This window comes from Dendrobates tinctorius, unplaced genomic scaffold (assembly GCF_039654945.1).
Source record: "Dendrobates tinctorius isolate UK_male_01 unplaced genomic scaffold, ASM3965494v1 ptg000254l, whole genome shotgun sequence".
Taxonomy (NCBI): domain Eukaryota; kingdom Metazoa; phylum Chordata; class Amphibia; order Anura; family Dendrobatidae; genus Dendrobates; species Dendrobates tinctorius.
This window is the reverse complement of record NW_027361921.1, coordinates 1,336,585-1,352,726: the sequence shown is the minus strand read 5'-3', so window position 1 is coordinate 1,352,726 and position 16,142 is coordinate 1,336,585. Positions and strand designations below refer to the sequence as shown.

Sequence of the window (16,142 nt, the reverse complement as noted above, 5' to 3'; positions counted from 1 at the left end):
TATTAGGGCTTTGGGAAAGACATGTTTGATGTCAAACAAAAGTGAAAGTTCTCTTTTTCGGCTAACAGCCCCAAACTGACATGAAGAAAGGAAAGCACTGCTGACATTCGAAATCAAGATTTTCTGTTTACTAAACAGGATCTTTGACCAAATTGGCTAAACCACAAAAAGATGTGATATATTGGAAAGACTGCTTAGAGAGTCAGATGCGGAAAGTGGAGGCATTTCAAAATAAAATCCATTGGTGAAATTGTCAAGCTTGAAGCAGTCTTACTTCCTTTTCAGCATTTAGATGAGATACTTAATCTCACAATTGCACTATGAGTAGGGCTGGAACAATGGCAAATTTGAGTTTGCACACAGGTAAAACACCTGCTTTAAGATAGGAAGCCTATTCTTGAGAAGATGAAAACAAGGTACTGCTGAGAGTTGAACTCAGGATCTCCTGTTTACGAGACAGGCGCTTTAACCAACTAAGCCACAGCACCACATGATCCATATGTGAATATTTATTATTCTGCTTTTTCAGAAAATTGCTATGAAAATTTGTAGCATCTAATGTGTAATTCCACTGGTTTTAATTTGTAATGCTTGAGCCCATCCTATATTCTCTAAAGAAAGTTATTTCATCTAATTCCTTTTAGAGCATTTCAAAAGCAAAATTTTTTTTACTTAAATTCCACTGGTTTTAATTTGTAATGTTTGAAGCCATCCTATATTCTCTAAAGAAACTTATTTCATCTAATTCCTTTTAGAGCATTTTAAAAGCAGAAAGTTTTTTTCTCTCAATTGCACTTTATTAGGGCTTTGGGAAAGACATGTTTGATGTCAAACAAAAGTGAAAGTCCTCTTTTTCGGCTAACAGCCCCAAACTGACATGAAGAAAGGAAAGCACTGCTGACATTCGAAATCAAGATTTTCTGTTTACTAAACAGGCTCTTTGACCAACTTGGCTAAATCACAAAAAGATGCGATATATTGGAAAGACTGCTTAGAGAGTCAGATGCGGAAAGTGGAGGCATTTCAAAATAAAATACATTGGTTAAATTGTCAAGCTTGAAGAAGTCTTACTTCCTTTTCAGCATTTAGATGAGATACTTAATCTCACAATTGCACTATGAGTAGGGCTGGAACAATGGCAAATTTGAGTTTGCACACAGGTAAAACACCTGCTCTAAGATAGGAAGCTTATTCTTGAGAAGATGAAAACAAGGTACTGCTGAGAGTTGAACTCAGGATCTCCTGTTTATGAGACAGGAGCTTTAACCAACTAAGCCACAGCACCACATGATCCATATGTGAATATTTATTATTCTGCTTTTTCAGAAAACTGCTATGAAAATTTGTAGCATCTAATGTGTAATTCCACTGGTCTTAATTTGTAATGCTTGAGCCCATCCTATATTCTCTAAAGAAAGTTATTTCATCTAATTCCTTTTAGAGCATTTCAAAAGCAAATTTTTTTTTTCACTCAAATTCCACTGGTTTTAATTTGTAATGCTTGAAGCCATCCTATATTCTCTAAAGAAACTTATTTCATCTAATTCCTTTTAGAGCATTTCAAAAGCAGAAAGTTTTTTTCTCTCAATTGCACTTTATTAGGGATTTGGGAAAGACATGTTTGATGTCAAACAAAAGTGAAAGTCCTCTTTTTCGGCTAACAGCCCCAAACTGACATGAAGAAAGGAAAGCACTGCTGACATTCGATTTTCGACATTCAGATTTTCTGTTTACTAAACAGGCTCTTTGACCAACTTGGCTAAATCACAAAAAGATGCGATATATTGGAAAGACTGCTTAGAGAGTCAGATGCGGAAAATGGAGGCATTTCAAAATAAAATCCATTGGTTAAATTGTCAAGCTTGAAGCAGTCTTACTTCCTTTTCATCATTTAGACGAGATACTTAGTCTCACAATTGCACTATGAGTAGGGCTGGAACAATGGCAAATTTGAGTTTGCACACAGGTAAAACACCTGCTTTAAGATAGGAAGCTTATTCTTGAGAAGATGAAAACAAGGTACTGCTGAGAGTTGAACTCAGGATCTCATGTTTACGAGACAGGCGCTTTAACCAACTAAGCCACAGCACCACATGATCCATATGTGAATATTTATTATTCTGCTTTTTCAGAAAACTGCTATGAAAATTTGTAGCATCTAATGTGTAATTCCACTGGTCTTAATTTGTAATGCTTGAGACCATCCTATATTCTCTAAAGAAAGTTATTTCATCTAATTCCTTTTAGAGCATTTCAAAAGCAATTTTTTTTTCACTCAAATTCCACTGGTTTTAATTTGTAATGCTTGAAGCCATCCTATATTCTCTAAAGAAACTTATTTCATCTAATTCCTTTTAGAGCATTTTAAAAGCAGAAAGTTTTTTTCTCTCAATTGCACTTTATTAGGGCTTTGGGAAATACATGTTTGATGTCAAACAAAAGTGAAAGTCCTCTTTTTCGGCTAACAGCCCCAAACTGACATAAAGAAAGGAAAGCACTGCTGACATTCGAAATCAAGATTTTCTGTTTACTAAACAGGCTCTTTGACCAACTTGGCTAAATCACAAAAAGATGCGATATATTGGAAAGACTGCTTAGAGAGTCAGATGCGGAAAATGGAGGAATTTCAAAATAAAATCCATTGGCTAAATTGTCAAACTTGAAGAAGTCTTACTTCCTTTTCAGCATTTAGATGAGATACTTAATCTCACAATTGCACTATGAGTAGGGCTGGAACAATGGCAAATTTGAGTTTGCACACAGGTAAAACACCTGCTTTAAGATAGGAAGCTTATTCTTGAGAAGATGAAAACAAGGTACTGCTGTGAGTTGAACTCAGGATCTCCTGTTTACGAGACAGGCGCTTTAACCAACTAAGCTACAGCACCACATGATCCATCTGTCAATATTTATTATTCGGCTTTTTCTGAAAACTGCTATGAAAATTTGTAGCATCTAATGTGTAATTCCACTGGTTTTAATTTGTAATGCTTGAGCCCATCCTATATTCTCTAAAGAAAGTTATTTCATTTAATTCCTTTTAGAGCATTTCAAAAGCAAATTTTTTTTTACTTAAATTCCACTGGTTTTAATTTGTAATGATTGAAGCCATCCTATATTCTCTAAAGAAACTTATTTCATCTAATTCCTTTTAGAGCATTTCAAAAGCAGAAAGTTTTTTTCTCTCAATTGCACTTTATTAGGGCTTTGGGAAAGACATGTTTGATGTCAAACAAAAGTGAAAGTTCTCTTTTTCGGCTAACAGCCCCAAACTGACATGAAGAAAGGAAAGCACTGCTGACATTCGAAATCAAGATTTTCTGTTTACTAAACAGGATCTTTGACCAACTTGGCTAAACCACAAAAAGATGTGATATATTGGAAAGACTGCTTAGAGAGTCAGATGCGGAAAGTGGAGGCATTTCAAAATAAAATCCATTGGTTAAATTGTCAAGCTTGAAGCAGTCTTACTTCCTTTTCAGCATTTAGATGAGATACTTAATCTCACAATTGCACTATGAGTAGGGCTGGAACAATGGCAAATTTGAGTTTGCACACAGGTAAAACACCTGCTTTAAGATAGGAAGCCTATTCTTGAGAAGATGAAAACAAGGTACTGCTGAGAGTTGAACTCAGGATTTCTTGTTTACTAGACAGGCGCTTTAACCAACTAAGCCACAGCACCACATGATTCATATGTGAATATTTATTATTCTGCTTTTTCAGAAAACTGCTATGAAAATTTGTAGCATCTAATGTGTAATTCCACTGGTTTTAATTTGTAATGCTTGAGCCCATCCAATATTCTCTAAAGAAAGTTATTTCATCTAATTCCTTTTAGAGCATTTCAAAAGCAAAATTTTTTTTACTTAAATTCCACTGGTTTTAATTTGTAATGATTGAAGCCATCCTATATTCTCTAAAGAAACTTATTTCATCTAATTCCTTTTAGAGCATTTTAAAAGCAGAAAGTTTTTTTCTCTCAATTGCACTTTATTAGGGCTTTGGGAAAGACATATTTGATGTCAAACAAAAGTGAAAGTCCTCTTTTTCGGCTAACAGCCCCAAACTGACATGAAGAAAGGAAAGCACTGCTGACATTCGAAATCAAGATTTTCTGTTTACTAAACAGGCTCTTTGACCAACTTGGCTAAATCACAAAAAGATGTGATATATTGGAAAGACTGCTTAGAGAGTCAGATGCGGAAAGTGGAGGCATTACAAAATAAAATCCATTGGTGAAATTGTCAAGCTTGAAGCAGTCTTACTTCCTTTTCAGCATTTAGATGAGATACTTAATCTCACAATTGCACTATGAGTAGGGCTGGAACAATGGCAAATTTGAGTTTGCACACAGGTAAAACACCTGCTTTAAGATAGGAAGCCTATTCTTGAGAAGATGAAAACAAGGTACTGCTGAGAGTTGAACTCAGGATCTCCTGTTTACGAGACAGGCGCTTTAACCAACTAAGCCACAGCACCACATGATCCATATGTGAATATTTATTATTCTGCTTTTTCAGAAAACTGCTATGAAAATTTGTAGCATCTAATGTGTAATTCCACTGGTTTTAATTTGTAATGCTTGAGCCCATCCTATATTCTCTAAAGAAAGTTATTTCATCTAATTCCTTTTAGAGCATTTCAAAAGCAAAATTTTTTTTACTTAAATTCCACTGGTTTTAATTTGTAATGTTTGAAGCCATCCTATATTCTCTAAAGAAACTTATTTCATCTAATTCCTTTTAGAGCATTTTAAAAGCAGAAAGTTTTTTTCTCTCAATTGCACTTTATTAGGGCTTTGGGAAAGACATGTTTGATGTCAAACAAAAGTGAAAGTCCTCTTTTTCGGCTAACAGCCCCAAACTGACATGAAGAAAGGAAAGCACTGCTGACATTCGAAATCAAGATTTTCTGTTTACTAAACAGGCTCTTTGACCAACTTGGCTAAATCACAAAAAGATGCGATATATTGGAAAGACTGCTTAGAGAGTCAGATGCGGAAAATGGAGGAATTTCAAAATTAAATCCATTGGCTAAATTGTCAAACTTGAAGCAGTCTTACTTCCTTTTCAGCATTTAGATGAGATACTTAATCTCACAATTGCACTATGAGTAGGGATGGAACAATGGCAAATTTGAGTTTGCACACAGGTAAAACACCTGATTTAAGATAGGAAGCCTATTCTTGAGAAGATGAAAACAAGGTACTGCTGAGAGTTGAACTCAGGATCTCCTGTTTTCGAGACAGGCGCTTTAACCAACTAAGCCACAGCACCACATGATCCATATGTGAATATTTATTATTCTGCTTTTTCAGAAAACTGCTATGAAAACTTGTAGCATCTAATGTGTAATTCCACTGGTCTTAATTTGTAATGCTTGAGCCCATCCTATATTCTCTAAAGAAAGTTATTTCATCTAATTCCTTTTAGAGCATTTCAAAAGCAAATTTTTTTTTTCACTCAAATTCCACTGGTTTTAATTTGTAATGCTTGAAGCCATCCTATATTCTCTAAAGAAACTTATTTCATCTAATTCCTTTCAGAGCATTTCAAAAGCAGAAAGTTTTTTTCTCTCAATTGCACTTTATTAGGGATTTGGGAAAGACATGTTTGATGTCAAACAAAAGTGAAAGTCCTCTTTTTCGGCTAACAGCCCCAAACTGACATGAAGAAAGGAAAGCACTGCTGACATTCGATTTTCGACATTCAGATTTTCTGTTTACTAAACAGGCTCTTTGACCAACTTGGCTAAATCACAAAAAGATGCGATATATTGGAAAGACTGCTTAGAGAGTCAGATGCGGAAAATGGAGGCATTTCAAAATAAAATCCATTGGTTAAATTGTCAAGCTTGAAGCAGTCTTACTTCCTTTTCATCATTTAGACGAGATACTTAGTCTCACAATTGCACTACGAGTAGGGCTGGAACAATGGCAAATTTGAGTTTGCACACAGGTAAAACACCTGCTTTAAGATAGGAAGCTTATTCTTGAGAAGATGAAAACAAGGTACTGCTGAGAGTAGAACTCAGGATCTCATGTTTACGAAACAGGCGCTTTAACCAACTAAGCCACAGCACCACATGATCCATATGTGAATATTTATTATTCTGCTTTTTCAGAAAACTGCTATGAAAATTTGTAGCATCTAATGTGTAATTCCACTGGTCTTAATTTGTAATGCTTGAGCCCATCCTATATTCTCTAAAGAAAGTTATTTCATCTAATTCCTTTTAGAGCATTTCAAAAGCAATTTTTTTTTTCACTCAAATTCCACTGGTTTTAATTTGTAATGCTTGAAGCCATCCTATATTCTCTAAAGAAACTTATTTCATCTAATTCCTTTTAGAGCATTTTAAAAGCAGAAAGTTTTTTTCTCTCAATTGCACTTTATTAGGGCTTTGGGAAATACATGTTTGATGTCAAACAAAAGTGAAAGTCCTCTTTTTCGGCTAACAGCCCCAAACTGACATGAAGAAAGGAAAGCACTGCTGACATTCGAAATCAAGATTTTCTGTTTACTAAACAGGCTCTTTGACCAACTTGGCTAAATCACAAAAAGATGCGATATATTGGAAAGACTGCTTAGAGAGTCAGATGCGGAAAGTGGAGGCATTTCAAAATAAAATACATTGGTTAAATTGTCAAGCTTGAAGAAGTCTTACTTCCTTTTCAGCATTTAGATGAGATACTTAATCTCACAATTGCACTATGAGTAGGGCTGGAACAATGGCAAATTTGAGTTTGCACACAGGTAAAACACCTGCTCTAAGATAGGAAGCTTATTCTTGAGAAGATGAAAACAAGGTACTGCTGTGAGTTGAACTCAGGATCTCCTGTTTACGAGACAGGCGCTTTAACCAACTAAGCTACAGCACTACATGATCCATCTGTCAATATTTATTATTCGGCTTTTTCAGAAAACTGCTATGAAAATTTGTAGCATCTAATGTGTAATTCCACTGGTTTTAATTTGTAATGCTTGAGCCCATCCTATATTCTCTAAAGAAAGTTATTTCATTTAATTCCTTTTAGAGCATTTCAAAAGCAAATTTTTTTTTACTTAAATTCCACTGGTTTTAATTTGTAATGATTGAAGCCATCCTATATTCTCTAAAGAAACTTATTTCATCTAATTCCTTTTAGAGCATTTCAAAAGCAGAAAGTTTTTTTCTCTCAATTGCACTTTATTAGGGCTTTGGGAAAGACATGTTTGATGTCAAACAAAAGTGAAAGTTCTCTTTTTCGGCTAACAGCCCCAAACTGACATGAAGAAAGGAAAGCACTGCTGACATTCGAAATCAAGATTTTCTGTTTACTAAACAGGATCTTTGACCAACTTGGCTAAACCACAAAAAGATGTGATATATTGGAAAGACTGCTTAGAGAGTCAGATGCGGAAAGTGGAGGCATTTCAAAATAAAATCCATTGGTTAAATTGTCAAGCTTGAAGCAGTCTTACTTCCTTTTCAGCATTTAGATGAGATACTTAATCTCACAATTGCACTATGAGTAGGGCTGGAACAATGGCAAATTTGAGTTTGCACACAGGTAAAACACCTGCTTTAAGATAGGAAGCCTATTCTTGAGAAGATGAAAACAAGGTACTGCTGAGAGTTGAACTCAGGATCTCTTGTTTACTAGACAGGCGCTTTAACCAACTAAGCCACAGCACCACATGATTCATATGTGAATATTTATTATTCTGCTTTTTCAGAAAACTGCTATGAAAATTTGTAGCATCTAATGTGTAATTCCACTGGTTTTAATTTGTAATGCTTGAGCCCATCCAATATTCTCTAAAGAAAGTTATTTCATCTAATTCCTTTTAGAGCATTTCAAAAGCAAATTTTTTTTTACTTAAATTCCACTGGTTTTAATTTGTAATGATTGAAGCCATCCTATATTCTCTAAAGAAACTTATTTCATCTAATTCCTTTTAGAGCATTTTAAAAGCAGAAAGTTTTTTTCTCTCAATAGCACTTTATTAGGGCTTTGGGAAAGACATATTTGATGTCAAACAAAAGTGAAAGTCCTCTTTTTCGGCTAACAGCCCCAAACTGACATGAAGAAAGGAAAGCACTGCTGACATTCGAAATCAAGATTTTCTGTTTACTAAACAGGCTCTTTGACCAACTTGGCTAAATCACAAAAAGATGTGATATATTGGAAAGACTGCTTAGAGAGTCAGATGCGGAAAGTGGAGGCATTACAAAATAAAATCCATTGGTTAAATTGTCAAGCTTGAAGCAGTCTTACTTCCTTGTCAGCATTTAGATGAGATACTTAATCTCACAATTGCACTATGAGTAGGGCTGGAACAATGGCAAATTTGAGTTTGCACACAGGTAAAACACCTGCTTTAAGATAGGAAGCTTATTCTTGAGAAGATGAAAACAAGGTACTGCTGAGAGTTGAACTCAAGATCTCCTGTTTACGAGACAGGCGCTTTAACCAACTAAGCTACAGCACCACATGATCCATATGTGAATATTTATTATTATGCTTTTTCAGAAAACTGCTATGAAAATTTGTAGCATCTAATGTGTAATTCCACTGGTTTTAGTTTGTAATGCTTGAGCCCTTCCTATATTCTCTAAAGAAAGTTATTTCATCTAATTCCTTTTAGAGCATTTCAAAAGCAAATTTTTTTTTTCACTCAAATTCCACTGGTTTTAATTTGTAATGCTTGAAGCCATCCTATATTCTCTAAAGAAACTTATTTCATCTAATTCCTTTTAGAGCATTTCAAAAGCAGAACGTTTTTTTCTCACAATTGCACTTTATTAGGGCTTTGGGAAAGACATGTTTGATGTCAAACAAGAATGAAAGTCCTCTTTTTCGGCTAACAGCCCCAAACTGACATGATGAAAGGAAAGCACTGCTGACATTCGAAATCAAGATTTTCTGTTTACTATACAGGCTCTTTGACCAACTTGGCTAAATCACAAAAAGATGTGATATATTGGAAAGACTGCTTAGAGAGTCAGATGCGGAAAGTGGAGGCATTTCAAAATAAAATCCATTGGTTAAATTGTCAAGCTTGAAGCAGTCTTACTTCCTTTTCATCATTTAGATGAGATACTTAGTCTCACAATTGCACTATGAGTAGGGCTGGAAAAATGGCAAATTTGAGTTTGCACACAGGTAAAACACATGCTTTAAGATAGGAAGCTTATTCTTGAGAAGATGAAAACAAGGTACAGCTGAGAGTTGAATTCAGGATCTCCTGTTTACTAGGCAGGCGCTTTAACCAACTAAGCCACAGCACCACATGATCCATATGTGAATATTTATTATTCTGCTTTTTCAGAAAACTGCTATGAAAATTTGTAGCATCTAATGTGTAATTCCACTGGTTTTAATTTGTAATGCTTGAGCCCATCCTATATTCTCTAAAGAAAGTTATTTCATCTAATTCCTTTTAGAGCATTTCAAAAGTAAATTTTTTTTTTCACTCAAATTCCACTGGTTTTAATTTGTAATGCTTGAAGCCATCCTATATTCTCTAAAGAAACTTATTTCATCTAATTCCTTTTAGAGCATTTCAAAAGCAGAACGTTTTTTTCTCTCAATTGCACTTTATTAGGGATTTGGGAAAGACATGGTTGATGTCAAACAAAAGTGAAAGTCCTCTTTTTCGACTAACAGCCCCAAACTGACATGAAGAAAGGAAAGCACTGCTGACATTCGAAATCAAGATTTTCTGTTTACTAAACAGGCTCTTTGACCAACTTGGCTACATCACAAAAAGATGTGATATATTGGAAAGACTGCTTAGAGAGTCAGATGCGGAAAGTGGAGGCATTTCAAAATAAAATCCATTGGTTAAATTGTCAAGCTTGAAGCAGTCTTACTTCCTTTTCAGCATTTAGATGAGATACTTAATCTCACAATTGCACTATCAGTAGGGCTGGAAAAATGGCAAATTTGAGTTTGCACACAGGTAAAACACATGCTTTAAGATAGGAAGCTTATTCTTGAGAAGATGAAAACAAGGAACTGCTGAGAGTTGAATTCAGGATCTCCTGTTTACGAGACAGGCGCTTTAACCAACTAAGCTACAGCACCACATGATCCATATGTGAATATTTATTATTCTGCTTTTTCAGAAAACTGCTATGAAAATTTGTAGCATCTAATGTGTAATTCCACTGGTTTTAATTTGTAATGCTTGAGCCCATCCTATATTCTCTAAAGAAAGTTATTTCATCTAATTCCTTTTAGAGCATTTCAAAAGCAAATTTTTTTTTTCACTCAAATTCCACTGGTTTTAATTTGTAATGCTTGAAGCCATCCTATATTCTCTAAAGAAACTTATTTCATCTAATTCCTTTTAGAGCATTTCAAAAGCAGAAAGTTTTTTTCTCTCAATTGCACTTTATTAGGGATTTGGGAAAGACATGTTTGATGTCAAACAAAAGTGAAAGTCCTCTTTTTCGACTAACAGCCCCAAACTGACATGAAGAAAGGAAAGCACTGCTGACATTCGAAATCAAGATTTTCTGTTTACTAAGCAGGCTCTTTGACCAACTTGGCTACATCACAAAAAGATGTGATATATTGGAAAGACTGCTTAGAGAGTCAGATGCGGAAAGTGGAGGCATTTCAAAATAAAATCCATTGGTTAAATTGTCAAGCTTGAAGCTGTCTTACTTCCTTTTCAGCATTTAGATGAGATACTTAATCTCACAATTGCACTATCAGTAGGGCTGGAAAAATGGCAAATTTGAGTTTGCACACAGGTAAAACACCTGCTTTAAGATAGGAAGCTTATTCTTGAGAAGATGAAAACAAGGTACTGCTGAGAGTTGAATTCAGGATCTCCTGTTTACAAGACAGGCGCTTTAACCAACTAAGCCACAGCACCACATGATCCATATGTCAATATTTATTATTCTGCTTTTTCAGAAAACTGCTATGAAAATTTGTAGCATCTAATGAGTAATTCCACTGGTTTTAATTTGTAATGCTTGAGCCCATCCTATATTCTCTAAAGAAAGTTATTTCATCTAATTCCTTTTAGAGCATTTCAAAAGCAAATTTTTTTTTTCACTCAAATTCCACTGGTTTTAATTTGTAATGCTTCAAGTCATCCTATATTCTCTAAAGAAACTTATTTCATCTAATTCCTTTTAGAGCATTTCAAAAGCAGAAAGTTTTTTTCTCTCAATTGCACTTTATTAGGGATTTGGGAAAGACATGTTTGATGTCAAACAAAAGCGAAAGTCCTCTTTTTCGACTAACAGCCCCAAACTGACATGAAGAAAGGAAAGCACTGCTGACATTCGAAATCAAGATTTTCTGTTTACTAAACAGGCTCTTTGACCAACTTGGCTACATCACAAAAAGATGTGATATATTGGAAAGACTGCTTAGAGAGTCAGATGCGGAAAGTGGAGGCATTTCAAAATAAAATCCATTGGTTAAATTGTCAAGCTTGAAGCAGTCTTACTTCCTTTTCAGCATTTAGATGAGATACTTAATCTCACAATTGCACTATCAGTAGGGCTGGAACAATGGCAAATTTGAGTTTGCACTCAGGTAAAACACATGCTTTAAGATAGGAAGCTTATTCTTGAGAAGATGAAAACAAGGTACTGCTGAGAGTTTAACTCAGGATCTCCTGTTTACGAGACAGGCGCTTTAACCAACTAAGCCACAGCACCACATGATCCAAATGTGAATATTTATTATTCTGCTTTTTCAGAAAACTGCTATGAAAATTTGTAGCATCTAATGTGTAATTCCACTGGTTTTAATTTGTAATGATTGAAGCCATCCTATATTCTCTAAAGAAACTTATTTCATCTACTTCCTTTTAGAGCATTTCAAAAGCAGAAAGTTTTTTTCTCTCAATTGCACTTTATTAGGGCTTTGGGAAAGACATGTTTGATGTCAAACAAAAGTGAAAGTCCTCTTTTTCGGCTAACAGCCCAAACTGACATGAAGAAAGGAAAGCACTGCTGACATTCGAAATCAAGATTTTCTGTTTACTAAACAGGCTCTTTGACCAACTTGGCTAAATCACAAAAAGATGTGATATATTGGAAAGACTGCTTAGAGAGTCAGAAGCGGAAAATGGAGGCATTTCAAAATAAAATCCATTGGTTAAATTGTCAAGCTTGAAGCAGTCTTACTTCCTTTTCAGCATTTAGATGAGATACTTAATCTCACAATTGCACTATCAGTAGGGCTGGAACAATGGCAAATTTGAGTTTGCACTCAGGTAAAACACCTGCTTTAAGATAGGAAGTTTATTCTTGAGAAGATGAAAACAAGGTACTGCTGAGAGTTGAACTCTGGATCTCCTGTTTAGGAGACAGGCACTTTAACCAACTAAGCCACAGCACCACATGATCCATATGTGAATATTTATTATTCTGCTTTTTCAGAAAACTGCTATGAAAATTTGTAGCATCTAATGTGTAATTCCACTGGTTTTAATTTGTAATGCTTGAGCCCATCCTATATTCTCTAAAGAAAGTTATTTCATCTAATTCCTTTTAGAGCATTTCAAAAGCAAATTTTTTTTTTCACTCAAATTCCACTGGTTTTAATTTGTAATGCTTGAAGCCATCCTATATTCTCTAAAGAAACTTAATTCATCTAATTCCTTTTAGAGCATTTCAAAAGCAGAAAGTTTTTTTCTCTCAATAGCACTTTATTAGGGCTTTGGGAAAGACATGTTTGATGTCAAACAAAAGTGAAAGTCCTCTTTTTCGGCTAACAGCCCCAAACTGACATGAAGAAAGGAAAGCACTGCTGACATTTGAAATCAAGATTTTCTATTTCCTAAACAGGCTCTTTGACCAACTTGGCTAAATCACAAAAAGATGTGATATATTGGAAAGACTGCTTAGAGAGTCAGATGCGGAAAGTGGAGGCATTTCAAAATAAAATCCATTGGTTAAATTGTCAAGCTTGAAGCAGTCTTACTTCCTTTTCAGCATTTAGATGAGATACTTAATCTCACAATTGCACTATCAGTAGGGCTGGAAAAATGGCAAATTTGAGTTTGCACACAGGTAAAACACCTGCTTTAAGATAGGAAGCTTATTCTTGAGAAGATGAAAACAAGGTACTGCTGAGAGTTGAATTCAGGATCTACTGTTTACGAGACAGGCGCTTTAACCAACTAAGCCACAGCACCACATGATCCATATGTCAATATTTATTATTCTGCTTTTTCAGAAAACTGCTATGAAAATTTGTAGCATCTAATGAGTAATTCCACTGGTTTTAATTTGTAATGCTTGAGCCCATCCTATATTCTCTAAAGAAAGTTATTTCATCTAATTCCTTTTAGAGCATTTCAAAAGCAAATTTTTTTTTTCACTCAAATTCCACTGGTTTTAATTTGTAATGCTTCAAGCCATCCTATATTCTCTAAAGAAACTTATTTCATCTAATTCCTTTTAGAGCATTTCAAAAGCAGAAAGTTTTTTTCTCTCAATTGCACTTTATTAGGGATTTGGGAAAGACATGTTTGATGTCAAACAAAAGTGAAAGTCCTCTTTTTCGACTAACAGCCCCAAACTGACATGAAGAAAGGAAAGCACTGCTGACATTCGAAATCAAGATTTTCTGTTTACTAAACAGGCTCTTTGACCAACTTGGCTACATCACAAAAAGATGTGATATATTGGAAAGACTGCTTAGAGAGTCAGATGCGGAAAGTGGAGGCATTTCAAAATAAAATCCATTGGTTAAATTGTCAAGCTTGAAGCAGTCTTACTTCCTTTTCAGCATTTAGATGAGATACTTAATCTCACAATTGCACTATCAGTAGGGCTGGAACAATGGCAAATTTGAGTTTGCACTCAGGTAAAACACCTGCTTTAAGATAGGAAGCTTATTCTTGAGAAGATGAAAACAAGGTACTGCTGAGAGTTTAACTCAGGATCTCCTGTTTACGAGACAGGCGCTTTAACCAACTAAGCCACAGCACCACATGATCCAAATGTGAATATTTATTATTCTGCTTTTTCAGAAAACTGCTATGAAAATTTGTAGCATCTAATGTGTAATTCCACTGGTTTTAATTTGTAATGATTGAAGCCATCCTATATTCTCTAAAGAAACTTATTTCATCTACTTCCTTTTAGAGCATTTCAAAAGCAGAAAGTTTTTTTCTCTCAATTGCACTTTATTAGGGCTTTGGGAAAGACATGTTTGATGTCAAACAAAAGTGAAAGTCCTCTTTTTCGGCTAACAGCCCAAACTGACATGAAGAAAGGAAAGCACTGCTGACATTCGAAATCAAGATTTTCTGTTTACTAAACAGGCTCTTTGACCAACTTGGCTAAATCACAAAAAGATGTGATATATTGGAAAGACTGCTTAGAGAGTCAGATGCGGAAAATGGAGGCATTTCAAAATAAAATCCATTGGTTAAATTGTCAAGCTTGAAGCAGTCTTACTTCCTTTTCAGCATTTAGATGAGATACTTAATCTCACAATTGCACTATCAGTAGGGCTGGAACAATGGCAAATTTGAGTTTGCACTCAGGTAAAACACCTGCTTTAAGATAGGAAGCTTATTCTTGAGAAGATGAAAACAAGGTACTGCTGAGAGTTGAACTCTGGATCTCCTGTTTACGAGACAGGCGCTTTAACCAACTAAGCCACAGCACCACATGATCCATATGTGAATATTTATTATTCTGCTTTTTCAGAAAACTGCTATGAAAATTTGTAGCATCTAATGTGTAATTCCACTGGTTTTAATTTGTAATGCTTGAGCCCATCCTATATTCTCTAAAGAAAGTTATTTCATCTAATTCCTTTTAGAGCATTTCAAAAGCAAATTTTTTTTTCACTCAAATTCCACTGGTTTTAATTTGTAATGCTTGAAGCCATCCTATATTCTCTAAAGAAACTTATTTCATCTAATTCCTTTTAGAGCATTTCAAAAGCAGAAAGTTTTTTTCTCTCAATAGCACTTTATTAGGGCTTTGGGAAAGACATGTTTGATGTCAAACAAAAGTGAAAGTCCTCTTTTTCGGCTAACAGCCCCAAACTGACATGAAGAAAGGAAAGCACTGCTGACATTTGAAATCAAGATTTTCTATTTACTAAACAGGCTCTTTGACCAACTTGGCTAAATCACAAAAAGATGTGATATATTGGAAAGACTGCTTAGAGAGTCAGATGCGGAAAATGGAGGCATTTCAAAATAAAATCCATTGGTTAAATTGTCAAGCTTGAAGCAGTCTTACTTCCTTTTCATCATTTAGATGAGATACTTAGTCTCACAATTGCACTATGAGTAGGGCTGGAACAATGGCAAATTTGAGTTTGCACACAGGTAAAACACCTGCTTTAAGATAGGAAGCTTATTCTTGAGAAGATGAAAACAAGGTACTGCTGAGAGTAGAACTCAGGATCTCCTGTTTACAAGACAGGCGCTTTAACCAACTAAGCCACAGCACCACATGATCAATTTGTGAATATTTATTATTCTGCTTTTTCAGAAAACTGCTATGAAAATTTGTAGCATCTAATGTGTTATTCCACGGGTCTTAATTTGTAATGCTTGAGCCCATCCTATATTCTCTAAAGAAAGTTATTTCATCTAATTCCTTTTATAGCATTTCAAAAGCAATTTTTTTTTCACTCAAATTCCACTGGTTTTAATTTGTAATGCTTGAAGCCATCCTATATTCTCTAAAGAAACTTATTTCATCTAATTCCTTTTAGAGCATTTTAAAAGCAGAAAGTTTTTTTCTCTCAATTGCACTTTATTAGGGCTTTGGGAAATACATGTTTGATGTCAAACAAAAGTGAAAGTCCTCTTTTTCGGCTAACAGCCCCAAACTGACATGAAGAAAGGAAAGCACTGCTGACATTCGAAATCAAGATTTTCTGTTTACTAAACAGGCTCTTTGACCAACTTGGCTAAATCACAAAAAGATGCGATATATTGGAAAGACTGCTTAGAGAGTCAGATGCGGAAAGTGGAGGAATTTCAAAATAAAATCCATTGGTTAAATTGTCAAGCTTGAAGCAGTCTTAATTCCTTTTCAGCATTTAGATAAGATACTTAATCTCACAATTGCACTATCAGTAGGGATGGAACAATGGCAAATTTGAGTTTGCACTCAGGTAAAATACCTGCTTTAAGATAGGAAGCTTA

At 34.9% G+C, this 16,142-nt stretch overlaps 14 non-coding genes across 14 annotated transcripts; all 14 read right to left on the bottom strand.

Moving 5' to 3' along the window:
- Positions 1–414: 414 nt before the first annotated feature.
- Positions 415–488, bottom strand: TRNAT-CGU (transfer RNA threonine (anticodon CGU)). The gene has a single exon. It is a non-coding gene; the product is annotated as a tRNA-Thr (tRNA).
- A 723-nt stretch (positions 489–1,211) lies between these two features.
- Positions 1,212–1,285, bottom strand: TRNAM-CAU (transfer RNA methionine (anticodon CAU)). Its single transcript has one exon. It is a non-coding gene; the product is annotated as a tRNA-Met (tRNA).
- Positions 1,286–2,017: 732 nt separating this feature from the next.
- Positions 2,018–2,091, bottom strand: TRNAT-CGU (transfer RNA threonine (anticodon CGU)). Its single transcript has one exon. It is a non-coding gene; the product is annotated as a tRNA-Thr (tRNA).
- Positions 2,092–2,814: 723 nt separating this feature from the next.
- TRNAT-CGU (transfer RNA threonine (anticodon CGU)) lies at positions 2,815–2,888 on the bottom strand. Its single transcript has one exon. It is a non-coding gene; the product is annotated as a tRNA-Thr (tRNA).
- A 1,520-nt stretch (positions 2,889–4,408) lies between these two features.
- Positions 4,409–4,482, bottom strand: TRNAT-CGU (transfer RNA threonine (anticodon CGU)). Its single transcript has one exon. It is a non-coding gene; the product is annotated as a tRNA-Thr (tRNA).
- A 723-nt stretch (positions 4,483–5,205) lies between these two features.
- TRNAS-CGA (transfer RNA serine (anticodon CGA)) lies at positions 5,206–5,279 on the bottom strand. Its single transcript has one exon. It is a non-coding gene; the product is annotated as a tRNA-Ser (tRNA).
- A 732-nt stretch (positions 5,280–6,011) lies between these two features.
- Positions 6,012–6,085, bottom strand: TRNAT-CGU (transfer RNA threonine (anticodon CGU)). Its single transcript has one exon. It is a non-coding gene; the product is annotated as a tRNA-Thr (tRNA).
- A 724-nt stretch (positions 6,086–6,809) lies between these two features.
- Positions 6,810–6,883, bottom strand: TRNAT-CGU (transfer RNA threonine (anticodon CGU)). Its single transcript has one exon. It is a non-coding gene; the product is annotated as a tRNA-Thr (tRNA).
- Positions 6,884–8,403: 1,520 nt separating this feature from the next.
- On the bottom strand, positions 8,404–8,477 carry TRNAT-CGU (transfer RNA threonine (anticodon CGU)). Its single transcript has one exon. It is a non-coding gene; the product is annotated as a tRNA-Thr (tRNA).
- A 1,524-nt stretch (positions 8,478–10,001) lies between these two features.
- On the bottom strand, positions 10,002–10,075 carry TRNAT-CGU (transfer RNA threonine (anticodon CGU)). Its single transcript has one exon. It is a non-coding gene; the product is annotated as a tRNA-Thr (tRNA).
- Positions 10,076–11,599: 1,524 nt separating this feature from the next.
- TRNAT-CGU (transfer RNA threonine (anticodon CGU)) lies at positions 11,600–11,673 on the bottom strand. Its single transcript has one exon. It is a non-coding gene; the product is annotated as a tRNA-Thr (tRNA).
- A 611-nt stretch (positions 11,674–12,284) lies between these two features.
- Positions 12,285–12,358, bottom strand: TRNAR-CCU (transfer RNA arginine (anticodon CCU)). The gene has a single exon. It is a non-coding gene; the product is annotated as a tRNA-Arg (tRNA).
- A 1,524-nt stretch (positions 12,359–13,882) lies between these two features.
- On the bottom strand, positions 13,883–13,956 carry TRNAT-CGU (transfer RNA threonine (anticodon CGU)). Its single transcript has one exon. It is a non-coding gene; the product is annotated as a tRNA-Thr (tRNA).
- A 611-nt stretch (positions 13,957–14,567) lies between these two features.
- Positions 14,568–14,641, bottom strand: TRNAT-CGU (transfer RNA threonine (anticodon CGU)). The gene has a single exon. It is a non-coding gene; the product is annotated as a tRNA-Thr (tRNA).
- Positions 14,642–16,142: the final 1,501 nt, after the last annotated feature.